At 41.9% G+C, this 16,373-nt stretch overlaps 1 protein-coding gene and 1 pseudogene across 1 annotated transcript in view; both read right to left on the reverse strand.

Moving 5' to 3' along the window:
* NAALADL2 (N-acetylated alpha-linked acidic dipeptidase like 2) overlaps positions 1-16,373 on the reverse strand; it is a 756,283-nt gene that overhangs the window by 373,761 nt on the left and 366,149 nt on the right. The gene's annotated exons all lie outside the window — the stretch shown is intronic.
* LOC129331713 (Wilms tumor protein homolog) lies at positions 3,246-10,835 on the reverse strand (annotated as a pseudogene).

A 16,373-nucleotide genomic window follows, 5' to 3' on the forward strand; every position in this document is an offset into this window, starting at 1 on the left:
AAATGGCAAGCTTTGTTTCTGATCTTGAGTGACAGATAGTTATTTCCACTTCTAGAGAGAAAATTATTGCCTTATCTCCAACACATGCCACAGGGACACTTATGGGGGTTTTATGTTGGAAAGGTGAAACTGCAACTATAAAAATGAGAGGTTAGCTTTGAACTATTCGCTACTAAAACCAGACTTCAGATAGCGACAGCTTTGGGGCCAATGCTATTTGATTTTTAAAAAATGTGTCCAATATGTTCTACAAGTTTGTATGTTTTGCTTGCAATGCTATTTGCACTAAAATCACGGAGAGTTATATGACTAACCTCATTAGGAGCAGAACTACTTTCTTTGTATGTTGTGGTCTGTTGCTATAAGCCTTTGAAATGACATATTTGCCCTTATGTTTTCCATGGCTTAGGGCTGATGCAAACAAATTACACTGCAACCATATATAAAAAGTGTATGGCCATTTTTGCAATTAAAAATAAAATCTCTAAATCATGGTTTGTCTTTTGTCTACTTTCTTTTCCAATCATAGTGCATAGAACCTCCATAGAAAAACACAAATAAAGTCATAGATCCAGAGGAGTTAGCCGTGTTAGTTTGTAGTTGCAAAATAGTAGAGTCTAGTAGCATCTTGAAGACTAACCAACTTCATTGTAGCATAAGCTTTCAAGAACTACAACTCTCTTCATCAGATGCATGCATCTATAGCAAGCTGTAAGACTAACCAACTTTATTGTAGCATAAGCTTTCAAGAACCACAGCTCTCTTCGTCAGATGCATGCATCTGTAGCAAGCTTATGCTACAATAAAGTTGGTTAGGCTTAAAGGTGCTACTGGCAAATGAAGCTGCTTCCATGTTCATTCTCAGACTTATTTTTCCACACAAAAGAAGCACGTAGAGATGTACTCAAGAAAAAAAAAGATGGTCTTTACTATGTCCTCCAGTTCATGCCAGTACTTGCAATGTGACAGCACACTATATAAGATGCTTTCCTGTTCATGTTTTGCTGCATATTTCTCTCCTTTATTGCTGGTATTTTTAGCCAACATCACGTCTTGCACAGATTACTGCAGAAAACTGGCATGACCTATTGTCAACCGTGTTTTCCAACTCAAGTTCTGTTCACAGTTTAGTTAATAATCTCTTTCTTTAAGAATAAAAATAGAACGAAGCAAAATTGAAGTAAGCCAGCGACAGAACTTAAAATGAAATAATAACCTCAAAGATCCAATTTACGATCAATTTATATGCAAAAAATGTCAGCAAACCATATTTCACAGCTATTTAAATAACCCTTAGGTTTACTTTGGAGGTAAACATTCCATTTCTGCTCATTTGACCAGTTAACAAATTCCTTCAATAACAGACAGAAGAGTCTAAGCAACACATTTCAGAACAGCAACACGTATCAAGAGGAATATCTTCCATTACCTCAACACCACCCATTGTCATTTACATTACACAGCATCTGTCTACCACCACAGAAGGCAGTTGATGAAATCCTTAGTAATCTCAGAGCTTTCCTTAGCGCAAGATAGATGAACAAATTCTCCTGGCTATGGCCTGTTGTAATTTCTCTGATTATCTGTATACAGCGTTCTGTTCCTCTGTCTCTCCTTTTGCTCTTCTCTTTAGAATTGGGTATGTTGCCACAAATTGCATATTGAAATGCATATTTTAGTTAGATTATATCCACATATCTCATACTGAACTGTGTTTGCACCGTAACAGTCATTCACAACTGGATCTCCCTTTGCAGACAAGAGAATCCAGGAAGTTTATGTTCTCTCAACCCAAGGGCTTCTGTGCTGGCTTTCACACAGGAACAGGATTTTGTGTTTTTCCCATTGCTGGTGTGACTGCAGATACAGCACAGTAGGAATCATGCTAACACAAGGCAGGTTTCTCCACTGTTTCCCTTCCCTAGTCCCTCCAGAGCAGCCGCCCCTCTCTCCTGGGCCGCTAGAACTTTTGCTATTTTTAAAAAAAATCATTGTTGATATTAACTGTACTAATCTCACACTATGTAATTCTCCCTGAGTCTCAGTAAGAAAGGCACACAATAAATGACATACAGACATAAATGACAGACAGACAAACCTGTTGTAGCAAGAGGGGGAATTCTCTGAATTCCCAGCTTTCATTTTAAATCTCTTGCAAAGATATGCATTTTTCCTTACAGCTTTGCAAAGGGAGTGAAAGGGAGCTATTCTTTAAAAAGAAATCTGAGAATTCAGAAAACCTGCTACACCTAGTGTTACAACAGTGTAGCGATATAAAGATATTCGAGTGCCAATTTTTTTGTTTAAAAAAAATTAAAATTCTCCCAGTGGCAGGGGGAAGAAATGCCTGCTGCGGGGACAGAGTTGTGGACAATGGCTGCCATGCGGGCTGGATTTTCCAACCCACACAGCAGCCATCCAGGCTTTACTGCAATCTTTCCTCAAACTTCAGAGCAAAGCAGGTGTGAAATACAGCAGGGAAAAGCTGAGGAAATCCCCGGAAGAACACAACTGTACCATGATGTATGAAAGCAGGAGGGGAGTCGGGGAGAAAAAAGAACACTTCTCAAAAGCATTGACCCTGGAGCAGACAATCTGTGTGGAAATGGCTGGTGTGTTCTGGCATTGCTTTCAGTGAAAGAATCAAAGGTTGTTCAAGTAAGTAAATATGTAGTAATTGTTTTGAAAGTAGCATAGGGTTGCCAACCTCCAGGTGGTGGCTGGTGATATCCTGGAATTACAACTGATCTCCAGGCAACAGAGATCAGTTCCCCTCGAGAAAGTGGCTATGGAGTGTGGACTAGTTGGCATCATACCTTGCTGAGGTCCTCCCCTCCCCAAACTCTGCCTTCTCTAAGCTCCATCTCCCCCAAATCTCAAGGAATTCCCCAACCCAGAGCTGGCAACCCAAAAAACGAGGAAAGGAAAAGAGAATCAGGTTCCTGTAGCAGTGAGTAAAACAGATTAATTAGGGAAATGAAACTTGGCACTAGATGATTCTTTGTGTCCCTGATGCAGATTAGACAAGAAGAAAATGCTATTGTTCCAAATCTAGGCAAGTTTATCAACTTATATGCTTGCTATGCAAGCTCAGGAGAAGGTTTTGTAGTGCACCCTGAAGCAGATTTCTTCCCTTCTAAGGCCACAGAAGTCAGCCTATTGGTCTATCTAGAACAGTTTTGTCTATTCTGACAGGTAGCACTTCTCCAAGATCCCAGACAGATTTAGGCTTGCCAGGTCTCCCGCTATAGCAGGAAGCATTCTGTCAGCAAGACCTGATGCTGTGCTGCTTGGAGCTACAGTGGAAGAAAAACAAAATAAAAAACAGTACCATCACTGATGTCACTACGTCACTCTGGATAAAACGTAGCAATGTCAAAGGGTAGCTCTAGGAATCACCAGAAACTCTGTTTTTACCATAGATTTTCCGGTGATTTCTAGAGCTTCTTGTTGAAGTGATATAGGGATGTTAGAGATGTCACATGCATGTCCCCTTGTCCTCACTCGCAGCCAACCCTGAATCAATGCCATGCTCTGGAAATTCCTGCCATATGGTTTCCTGAAGACAAAAAAGTTTGGTAACTATTGAACTAAGTGGTAACTTTATTCACGTGGACACTTCCTTTGGATTTAATGGGCAGGCCCTTTCATTCTGGTAGCTCACTCGCTACTGATTTAATCATTTCAAGTGCCACAATTCTCTGAAGGTATCAAATTGCACATGGCTGTTGTATTTTAACTAATGTTCCTCGTGATAATTTGATAGAGGATTCCAGGCTTTTTTTTTTTTAAATTCTCTATAATGAGAAAAAGTGTACTTGCATTCACAGATCAGTGGCTGCACTTCAACCTGCTTTACTCCCCGTAGGCATCTGCTGAATGTTCCTTATTTTTCCAATTACATAGAGTGCAAATTGATAAAATGGGTGTGAGTTTCAGTGGGACTGCCGAGAAAAATGCTGTTGCGAGGCTGGAGTGTGGTGGGGCGTGGAGGGGGGGGGGCTTCTTTATTACCAGAAGCAAAACAAGTTGCAAAAGCAGATTCTACACCTTTTACTGTATCTGTTCTAGTGCTACCCTAAGGTCGATGTCCTAGAATTATATCTTTGTTTGGGCCTTGTGGTAGCTCTCAGCATCTTTGGGTGCAGCGTGTACAGTAAGCCAGTGTAAGGTATTTGACAGTTTTGAACTTTGGCTTGGGATATAGACGTTCTAATTCCCACTGAGCTATGAAGCTCACTGGATAAATTACACAGTCAGCTCCTTTTCTTCATAGGGCTCTCGTGACAACAAAATGGAAACGCTCCATATGAGGGATGCTGAGAGCTTTGAGATGAATGGGATCATCAGGCAAACACGACACATTGGACTGGCTAGCCTTGCCTGCAAGCTGGGCCTTGGATTGTCTCATCCCAATCTTTTCTCTGCCCAAATTGGACACCAAGCCTTGGCCCAACTGCACGCACTCAGCCTAGCTTACCACACATGGTTGTTGTGAGGATAAAATGGAAGAATGGAGAACGATGTAAGTCACTGTGGTCCACACTGGGAAGAGAGGCAGGGTATAAATAAATAAAGAGATAAATTGATAGATTTTTAAAAACGCAGGTACCTGGTTAAGGTAAAGGTATGGGATCTGAAGCATATGCATGAGCACAGCTAAGGGACAAAGCTAGCAGTTTTTATGGTCCAGAGGTACAGCCCAGCAGAAAGGTGTTTATTCAGCTATGACATAGAGATAAACATGGTGGTGGGTTTGGATCTGTTCTTTGATTTGCTGCCCCAAAGCAAAGAGAAATTCAAGAAAAAGAGAGCAATTCAATCAACTAGGCTTATCCAAGTTGGATAGAAAGTTTCAAGTAAAAGGTAAATTAGGATCTTCTAACAGTTGTCATAAATACAGCTGAGTTCAGTGGCTTGGGACAACAAGTGCACAATCCACAGTAAATTTGCTAGCTTCACCACAATGATGCAATCACATTGCACAGACCTCGGACACTGATGCCCTTTAGCAGAATTAGTTCAGAATCTATATCCACCACTCATCCCTCCAGCTTAATACACAAAATCTGACCTGTGGCACAGGGAAAGACTGTGACATTACCATCAGAAGTGTTACTTTCAAAGCATGGTTGCATGTTTGCAAAGCATGGTTGCATTAATTGCACGTGCCGAGGAAGAACATGAAATCATCCGTCCCAGTGTACAATTAATGCAAAATATCCTGTTGGCAATTTCTCCTACTGTGCTACAAGAGGAGAGAAAAAAGAACAAAACAAATATAATTGACTAATTCAATTTTTACTTGCAATTAGGGAAAAAAATCAAGTATTCCATTTACTTGAGGCGCATCCCTTTAAGTGAATCAGTAATGGAAGATGAATTTATTTATCTCCTGTATTAGTAAAAGGAAGGGCGGAGGGAGTCATGAGTCATCTGTGATAAAGGAATCATAAAAATGTGCCTTGATATATTTTGGAGAGCCATAAATATTAAATAAGCTATTAAAAAACCTTAGCCATGAAACTCAACTCTGAAACATTAAGCTATACAGCGAAGATTGAGTTACATTTAGACTGAAGAGAGGGACACATCTCCCAGGAGCCAGGAAACTGATGGGGTTCCTTGGATAGCTCTCTTACCTAATGCATTTCTCATTCTTCTTTAAGAGAATAAATGTGATATGAATAACCAAGTGCCATAAGAATGACTCATCACGATTATAATTGAAAACAGTGGACTTCAGCACTGGAAACTCATAGTCAAAGGCTTCCATTTCAGTGGTGTCATAAAAGCAGGATACCAATTTTTTAAAAATTTGAAATTCAAATGAAGAAATATTTAAACCGAAAGATTCCAAACTGTTCAAGTCCTGAAAGTGGGTGCCGCAACAGATGTTTGTCTGGATTGTACTGGTGCACTCATCGAAGTCTATGGGTTGGATCTAGACTAAATTTTCCCGTGGCAGAATGGACCTTCCCTGCTTCCTCCTTCCCGCTGCAGCCCATTGATCCCCACCAATTGCAAGCTAAATTTTCCCGTGGCAGAATGGACCTTCCCTGCTTCCCCCTTCCCGCTGCAGCCCATTGATCCCCACCAATTGCAGATTAAATTTTCCCGTGGCAGAATGGACCTTCCCTACTTCCCCCTTCCCGCTGCAGCCCATTGATCCCCATCAATTGCAGACTAAATTTTCCCGTGGCAGAATGGACCTTCCCTGCTTCCCCCTTCCCGCTGCAGCCCATTGATCCCCACCAATTGCAGACTAAATTTTCCCGTGGCAGAATGGACCTGCCCTGCTTCCCCCTTCCTGCTGCAGCCCAATGATCTCCACCAATTGCTGCTCCTGGAGGGTGAGAGACTTGAGGGATGGCATGAGTAGGGTAAACAGCAGCAAGAGATAATCTATGCTGAGACAGGAGCTCGGAGAGCAACGGGCGCAACAAAGCTTAAGAGGCTTTCAACACCAAAACTGAATATCAAGCAGAGATTATTTTGAATTTCTGTCTCAACCCCCAAACTGCCATTTTGACTTCATTTTTTCTTTCAGTAAATCAAATCTCTGTGTTTTTATTTTCACATCATTTTCTGTTTCTTCATACTAAAGTTCTCATTAAATGAGCATTTCCCCTGCATTTGTTAGCATGTTCATCAATGAACACTATATACTATAATAAATATAAGACATGTATAAATGATGGCCTCCCTGCCTGTCTCCTATTAGTGGAGGGCTATATGAGTAATCTGCCCCATGTAGGAATGGTGGCAAATCGTGTACCAACTCAGACCTCCACCCCTCTCTTCCCCTTATGGTTGACAGGGAAGGGTGAAGTGAATCCCGCCCTGGGATATTAGGAACGTGGTACAGAGTTTGTTTTTATGCCCCTAAATCTGGCTTTTATCATTATACTGTTTTATCAATGTGTTTTTATCTGTATGTTGTGATCCACGTGACATTGCGCAAATCTCATGCGAGAAAACGCGATCATCCGTGTTTTTTCCGCGATATTCCGGGTTGTTACGAGCAGTGGGGAGCCGTGTGGAAACGGCCCTGGAGAACTTTCTTTGACAGGTTTTACACTGGAAGGGTTTCACCCCTGTGTGTCGTCATTGGTGTCCTTTGTTCAGAATCCTTAAAGTCACACAAGTGTGGTTTTTCACTAGGGTGTTTTCTGCTATGCATATGCAGATGAGACCGTTTAAAGTATCACTTGTTGCAGCCAGGGTATGTACACATGAAAGGTCATTTCTCATTTGTCCCCCTCACAGATCTAATCATCGTAGGAGTTACTCCAGGTGCTCTCCGCATATCTTGTATTCTTCTAAAGACTCCATGGGTGTGTATTATATATTGAGCCTCACAACTGTACAATGTAGGACCTGCACAGCTGTCACTTTCATACCCTGATGCGTGTAGATCCCAAGTTCATTTGATTGCATGCCATGCATTCAAGCTGTCATTTGGTATAAATTATCACAGTTGTATGGGATCCTTAGCAGTAAGGCCTGGCTGTCTGTGGAAGTATGGCAGCCATAGACTGGAGGAGGCACCAAATACTGCTGGTCACCTAGAGACATCCGTTGGTCGATGGAGTCTTCATGTTTAAAGCAGTAGTTTGTAAACTGTGCTGCGTGGTGAGAGGGGTATGGCCATAACTTGGAGTTCCATCAAACGCTACTGTGCCATAACCTTGGTTGCGGATGGCTTGCTGGCTCTCCAGGCAGTTGGGCAGTTAGGGGCCATTGGGGAACATCTGAACCTGGCTGGAGGGTGCCTGGCTGGGTGGCAGCAGTAAGAAGGAGCTGCAGCAGCAGACTCTGGTGGTATCAGTGAACTGGCCCGAGAAGTGGACGGTGAAGGCACTCAAGCACTGCTCTGTAGTTGTTTTTCTTGGAATGCACTCCTTTTTTGCTGCAAACAATGCTAGAATATTGCTTATTTATTCTGCAATTAATTTCCATATCCATATGCTTTCAATGTCTATATGCAGCTTCTGTTGTTCAGCTTTATTTATGACACATAAATCTACTAATGTGCATAGGAATTACATTCAGAGATTGTAGTAAAATTCAAAGCTGTATTTTATCCTGCTGGTCCCTGCTGACATTATCACACCAGATCGTCCTTCCCTCTCTCAAATGCAGAGTAATAAAATACCCAATGCAATATCCATCAGTATTTTTTTTTTGAAAAAGGTTCGAGTTGCACGATGAAAGCTCAGAGGTTCCAAGAGGCATAACACGTAACTTTTCTTTGCATCCATGCATCTGCACACACACACACATGGGGATGTAAGAAGAGGGGAGAGCTTTCAGAAAACTTTAAATGATGTTTACAAAACAGTATTCTTCATAGGCTTCATGGCACAGAGGGGTCAGATCCTGGGTTTCCTCCACAACCCAATACACTAATAACTGCACCAGAGCAAGCCTCCGAACTCAAAATCTCTCCAGTTCTAACCCAACACTCCAGCACCTCCCTGGCTTATAGTGCTGTCAAGTCACAACCGAGTTATGAGTAGAGATGGGCACGGACAGCAATACAAACTAAAAAAAAAAGCCAGAAACAGCCCAATCTGCTGTTCAAGAACAAGCTGTTCGTGAGGCCCCATTCTAAATGAACAGGTGGTCGTTGCAAGCCCCGTTCGTTGCTGTTCGTCAAGCCAGGCAGTCTGGCACCTGCAATCAATTCTCTTGGCAATGTAGGCAGGGATTGTCTGAACTGTCTGAACTCCTGCTGTTGCCCTGGAAACCCCAATCTAAGCCCAATTTAGCTTGATAGGAAGGTCTTCCTTCCAAGTGTGGAACTCCTAATTTGTTACAAGAGACAAAAGACCATGGGAAAGGGGGGGGGGCTCCCAGCTCTGGCTAGTCTTTGCAGACAGTGGAGAGGGAGAGACAGCTGCTGTTGGCAGTTTGATAGAGAGACAGGGAGAGTGCATTGGAGCTTGAGTTTTCTTTGTGTGTGGTGGGATAGGGATCTACCCCTTCAGGTTCCAGGACTGCTGCCAGGCTCTGGGGCCAAGCTATTATTTATTATTGGTCCCTTTCCTGCTGCCTGCTCAGGTCAGGTTTCTGGGAGTGGTGCAGTAGGGATCTTGACCAAACTTGGATGATCGCTGGAGGAGACCCTGCTGGCCCCCATGAACAGCCAACCACGAACATGCTCGTGAACAGGGTCATGTTCGTGGTTGTTCGTGAGTCCCTGTTCATGGATGGCAATGGACAACGAACATCATGTTCGGTTTTTTTTTCTGTTCGTGCCCATCTCTAGTTATGAGGACCCCAACAAGGGGCTTTCAAGGCAAGTGAGAAGCAGAGATGGTCTGCCATTGCATTCCTCTGCAGATTCTTACTTGGTGGTCACCCATCCAAGTACTGACCCTCTTTAGCTTCTAAGATCTGACAAGATTAGGTTATAGCATGTTGCTTTCCCTCCCAGCTTGCTCACAGACGGGCTATTCATTGAATATGGGTTCAAACTTTAGTTATTTTATGTTATTTTTCTGTGAAATTGGAGCTGAACTCCAACATACAGGAATTTTGTGTCAGAGGTTAAATGTTGTTTTTCTGTCGGATGGGTGGTTGCTATTTCAGTGCAGATAAAGCAAATCTGGCTACAGAACTTCAGGATATGATGAGAAAAAGCAGGAAAAAAACACAGAGGCTAACATATTATTTTTATTTCTTGCAGATGTTTCTTCCCCTCCCTCATTCAGTCTCGGGTTTAGAGCTCAAGAGACACAATGGAAGGAGAAGAGGAAATTTATGTTCCTAAAAGCCCCTTGGAAGATCTTCATCCTCAGAGAAAATAAAACTGAAGTCCCTGAGCTAGCGGCACTAGGTTTGCTCACCGCAATATTTCATCTTTCCATCCCTTACACATGAACATAAACTGTCCTGTGTATGTTCATCTCTGCTACAACTATTTGACTTAAGAAACAAAACTGATCCATCATTTTCTTTAAGACAGGCAATTATACAAGATAACATCAGAATACATATATTTGGGAGATGAATGAGAAAACTGTTGGTCTTTCTATTCCCCTGCAATAATATTTAATATGCAAAGAGAGAGAGGGAGAGAGAGAGATTCACTGATGAAAGGCACAAGAGGATAATTATAGTTACTTTGGATAGGTAGATCCAGAATATTGGCTGGAAACATTACCAGGGCCTTGGTACAGCCAGCAGGACAGCTGATTCACATAATCAGTTTCAATTCATTGCCAAGTCAGACCCTGTAACTTTTGCTACTGAACAAATCGTAGGATCACTCCTCCTAACACAGATCCAAATACTGAGTCACGGTAAATTTGCAAGGCTATACATAGAGGAAACACTGCTTTAGATGCTTGCTATTCACAAAGTAACTCTTTTTAACAGATGGGCAATGTTTTTTAAAAGGCCAGAGGTTTGCCCAGAGGTATAATATAGGTACCCAAAGTGTGATTTGAATAATGTTCCCACATGCACACCACCTACTGGCTGACCCTGGTTTTAGCACAGTGAAACAGATGCTAGGGTGACATGCATCATAGGGTTGCCAACCTCTAGGTGGGGCCTGGAGATCCTTTGGAATCACAACTGATCGCCAGACAGTTCCCCTGGAAGAAATATCTGCTTCAGAGAAGGGCATTATAACCCACTCCCCAAACCATGCCCCCTCCAACTTCCACCCAAAAATCTGGAATTTCCCAGCCCAAAGTTGTAAAACTTACACATCTGATAGATTTTCTCCTCAGCATACAAACACATGACTCAAGAAGGTGCCCTCCCAACTTTATGAAAAATCTGCCATGTTTACCTGCACGATATGCCTTTTCCATAGCCATGGCATTTTCTCACAGTGACAGCCATCTCAGCCTAAAGAGCCTCTTCTTTAGAGCATAGTACAGTTTACAAGATAAGCTTGCAAGAAAGCCTTGTTCCCTTGTGACAAGTAAAATTTATGTTTCACATTTCCAGTCCTATCACATTGTTTATTAGCCATTTCATCTTACTGATTGTATTGGCTTACAAAGTGTAGTCCGCTTTGAGTCCCAGTGAGAAAGGCAGACTATAAATAGCATAGCTAACTAGCTAGCTAGCTAGCTAACTAATGAACTAATATCCACCAACCCCATGGTGCTTTTTATAAATGAAGATGGACATACAAAGTAGCCCTAGAGTTTGGAGGGTGGAGTGGTAAGAGTTACAGACTAGGATCCGGGAGACCTGAGTTTGAATCCCCACTCTGCCACAGAAGCTGGCTGGGTGATTGTGGGCCAGTCACATGCTTTCAGACTAAACTACCTCATGGGGCTGCTGTGAGGATAAAATGGAGAAGAGAACAATGTGAGATGCTTTGGGTCCCTTTTGGGGAGAAAGTTGAGGTAGAAACAAAGTAAATAAATAAAATAAATAATATGTAAATGCAAACAAGATGCACAGCCCTTTTCTACAAAGAAATGTCAAGTTTTTCTCACTAAGGCAAATGTTCCTTTTAGAAGATGAGAAAGATCATTTAATGCCTGCAGAATTGTGGGGCTATGCATGAGTATATACCACCAACATAACAGTATTTTTGGAGATCCTGTATTATCAAATGCTGAGCAATGTACATCCTTGTGCCAATGACCCCCTAGCATGCTATCCGATATATCAGTCATGTAGACAGCAATGTAAACTCTGAATTATTAACAGAGGAAGAAAAATAAGTTGTAGTTAAGCATTTTGCCTGCCGATCAACTTTTTTTTTTTAATGCAGTCTCCTTTGTAGAAGTACCTCCTACTGGAACGCACAATAAGCACCAATAAAGATCTCTGTAAACCTCAAAATTTATCGGATGCCAAAAGCAGGGGGTCCAGTTCATCAAACATTTATGGGATCCACTAAATAGAGGGAAGCAAATTTGACATTCAGATGATAAACACGGTTATTAAAAAAAAAGCGCAATTCCTCCATCCATCAGTTTCCCAAGGCTAATTAATCTCTGATCTGTCGTAAAGATTCCTTAAAAATGGAATTTGAGTATCTCATGAATCAGCACATTTTGAAGTCGGCAAGCATCTCACAGCAAGTGCGACATGATAGAAGGCAAGGTCAAGTAGTAAAGTGAATTAAATGTTATCTTTTCTCCTTGAAGACTGCGACATAAACTATCCGCTGGAGAAATGACTCAACAAACTCCCAACGAGCTTTTTGATTCACTTCTCTTACAGATACCATATATCGCACACATACACACACAAAAAACCCCGCCACATATAAACGAACAGTGTCATAAAATGCTGCTTCCAAATGGCTGAAACTAAAGATTGGCTTAGAATAAAAAAGGTTTAGCACATTCTTAAAGACAACATGATTTGTTTTTGTGTGTGTGCATGAATATGAGTCTCTTGGTGTAGTCTCTAACGATTAGGGTGATTCTGACATGAACCAAACAATGGAATGCTGTAAATAATGAAAATCTTTATTATAATAACAACAACATTCGATTTATATACTGCCCTTCAGGAAAACTTAACACCCACTCAGAGCTGTTTATAAAGTTTGTTATTATTATCCTCACGACAATCACCCTGTGAGGTGGGTGCGACTGAGAGAGCTCTGAGAAAGCTGTGAATGACCCAAGGTCACCCAGCAGGCTTCAAGCAGAGGAGTGGGGAATGAAACCCGGTTCTCTAGATTAGAGTCCCACCTCTCTTAACCACTGCACCAAACTGGCTCTCTTTGTATTGAAGCCTTCTCTATAACTTTCCCCAAATAAAAATATGCTGACATCTACACTATTAACGGAAACTTGACTTTGCTGTGAACTGTGCTAGTAATAATTTGCATATGCCCACCTCATACGACCACAGTATTTTCCACATGGGTAGAGCTTGTGAGGTTCCCTGGCACAGCAGCAAAGGGGCTCCGACGTGGCAGGTTTCACCCCAGTTTCCCTCTTCTACGGCAGCAGCCAGACCCACCCAGACCTACGTCCACATTACTGGGTCTTTTTCAGATGTTTCTTTTTAAATTGGTAATTGAAGACCATGAGACCATCAAGAATGTCAGGGTATAAATGTCCGAGAGTCACACAGCTCCCTTCTTCAGATACAGGCATCTGAAGAAGGGAGTTTTATCTCTCAAAAGTTTATACCCTGAAAATAGAAAAGAGTCTAGTAGCACCTTTAAGACTAATCAACTTTACTGTAGCATAAGCTTTCAAGAATCACAGTTCTCTTCATCAGATGCATGATTCTTGAAAGATTATGCTACAGTAAAGTTGATTAGTCTTAACAGTGCTACTGGACTCTTTTCTATTTTGCTACTACAGACTAACGCCCCTAACTCCTTTGTACCCTGAAAATGTTGTTGGTCTCTAAGGTGCTGCTGGACTCTAATCCTGCTGTTCTACTGCATACCAACACGGCTACCTACCTGAAACTAAACTAAATCCCATAACATTATTATAACTTTATAACTATCTGTGTATCAGATACTGTGAATTCTTCTTAGTAAGGGGAAAATCCTATCTTTGCAAGGGCAAAGTCTAGAGGCTTAGTTTTTACTTTTTCGAATGAGAGCTGGTAATTCAGAGACCATGATACACTGATTGTTATAACGACTGAACAATATTCAATTGCTGATTAATTTTTTTAAAAAATGATTGGCAGAGGGGAAATGGCTGCTGTGTGGGTGAGACTGGGAAAATCCAAGCTTTTCCACCTACACGACAGCCACTCAGGCTTTTTGTGATCCCAAAACTCTGCAGCAAAGCAGGTTTGGGTAAGGTTGAAGAAAAGCTGGGGAAAACCCAGGATGCTATGGGGAAGTGGGGGGGGGGGATTTTGTGGACTGCAGCCTATTATAATGCCAATCCCAGTATAAAATTGGAACACAGGCATAAAAAGGGATTTCACTACTAGGTCAACCACACAAAGACTACAGGACTTGAAGTGGTAGCTAGAGGCATGTAGCTATGTTTGCTGATTTGTCAGCTTCTGGTGTAATGTGGTACTTATGTGTCCCTTGTGCTTCTGTACTGTAGTATTCAAGAAGTTTATTTCTTGTATAGAGTGATTCATAGCTAGATTGATGGTGGGATGGAAGTTGTAGAAAGTCTAGTGAAATCTCTCGAGGGCTTCTTTGCCATGGGTCCAGACAATAAGAATGTCATCAACGATAGGATGACATTCCAATGATAGGAACCCCCCAAAATTCAGGGTTCCCGCTTCGGGTTTACCCAAATTCTAGTAATTCCAGATATTCCAGATATTTTTCCCACTTTGGGTTTACCCGAAGTAGGAAAAATATCTGGAATTACCAGAATCCCGAAGTGGCAAGCGACAATGTTTTCATATGTTGTAATACAAGACCAAAGGAAGCAGTCATTAGACACTAGCTTTAAAAAAAAAAAATCATCGGCTACAGAAAGATTGGTCAGAAGACGTCTTGCTTCTTTTGAAACTGCTCCCTTGGCTGCCAGTTTGAGTCTCTCTACATGAGACATCTGACACATGAAGAACATGTGTCAGGAGACTGAATGGTAGCCAGGATAGTTTAAAATGACAGAGCCAGCAGCAGGGCAAAGGCTTTGCTATACACTGGAGCTGTTTGAAGGGGCTGTGAAATGCCAGAAGGGAAACTTCGGCCTATTATAACCTCTCCAGGTCTAAGCCTGGCTCTGGAAGGCAGCTTCAGCCCATTTTCATTCCTCGCTGTCCTCTGGTTGAGATCCCAGACAATTTTAGACTGGAGAGGTGAAATTGACAGAGCATTCAGGGCGGCAAAGATGAAATTAACAAGTCCTCCAAGGAGCAATCTTCACTGGCTCCGTCTTTTTAAACTACACTTTCCAGCTAACATTGCATCTCCCTAACTTGACAAACATGCACCAAGGCATCATGTGTAGAGAGAGTCTTTCTTTCTACTTTCAATTCAAGTTGCTGGTTACCAAGTTTAAAGCCCTTCATGGCCTAGGACGTGTGGCTGACACTTTCTAATTGTTTCCCACTTTGCATCTACTGGTGATTCATTCTTTTAAATAGTGGCTCTCTACATCTAAAATGGGATGCTTAAGATGAGGCACTAGAAATGTAGAAGGAGTTGTAAGGCTGTTTCATTTGCTAGGGCTTTGAGCTGCAGCCATGGGGGGGGAGGGTTAGTAGGAGTTTATTGTATCGTTTATGGTTTCGTTTTAAAATTTTAATCTACCCCAAGTGAAAAGATGGGTATAAATAGTTAAATAAATAAGTTTATTGTGTCCTGCCAAGGTACTCAAAAGACTCCCAGTTGTTGCACTACCAGGCAGGGAGAAAAACAATAGCTATAACTAAAAAAGTTTCTAGGCCGCAACAGGCAACCCCCGAAAGAAATTGGGAGTGGAGTGGGGTCTGGCGTGCTACCATCATGTTGGTGTGCTGACATCACTTCTGGTAAAAACTGGAAATGACATCTTTAGATGCTTTGGCATTTATAAAACACTATGCTTTTACCATAGAGTTTTTGTCAAATGCTAGAGTTTCCACTATGTCTGGTTTTTACTGGAAGTGTCATCAGTTTGGCAGTATGGCAGTTTGGTGGAATGCTGGGAGACCTCCCAATAGGTTTAGGTAATTTATATGCTGCCTCTCCAGAGTTAGAATCATAGAGTTGGAAGGGGCCACACAGACTATCTAGTCCAACCCCCTGCCCAGTGCAGGATCAGCCTAAAGTATCCCTGACAAATATTCATCCAGCTTCTTCTTTAAAACTGCCAGTGAAGGGGAGCTCACCACCTCCCTAGGCAGCTGATTCCACTTTTGAACTACTCTGATCATGAAAAAGTTCTTCCTAATATCCTGCCGGTACCTTTGTGCATGTAATTTAAGCCCATTGTTTCAGGTCCTACCCTCTGCTGCCAACTGGAACAGCTCCCTGCCCTCCTCTAAATGACAGCCTTTCAAATACTTAAATTGAGGGCTGCCAGCTCTGCATTGGGAAATATCTAGAGATTTGGGGGGTAGATCCTGGGAAGGGTAGAGTTTGGAGAAGGGAGAGACCTCAGTGAGGTTTTTTGCCATAAATGAACACCCTCCAAAGCAGGCATTTATCTCCAGAAGAATTGATCTCTGTAGTCTGGAGATCAGTTGTAAATCTGGGAGACTGCCAGATCCTACATGGAGGCTGACAACCCTACCAGATTCCCTACCAGAGTCCTGGTCGAGGAGGCTTGAAAATAAAAATAATACCACAAAATCATAAAAACCCTATATATTATCAATATAAAAACAAAACAAGTCAATTAAAAATGTAATCCACAGAATGGTGAATTGTGGTTAACTTGGGGGCATCACTAGTTCTTCAGGCCTGCTCTTTTAAGTGAAGCTGAGGAAGGTGAAGTTGAATATTTTAAGTAAAT

Source organism: Eublepharis macularius, chromosome 6, assembly GCF_028583425.1.
Source record: "Eublepharis macularius isolate TG4126 chromosome 6, MPM_Emac_v1.0, whole genome shotgun sequence".
NCBI classification, from domain to species: domain Eukaryota; kingdom Metazoa; phylum Chordata; class Lepidosauria; order Squamata; family Eublepharidae; genus Eublepharis; species Eublepharis macularius.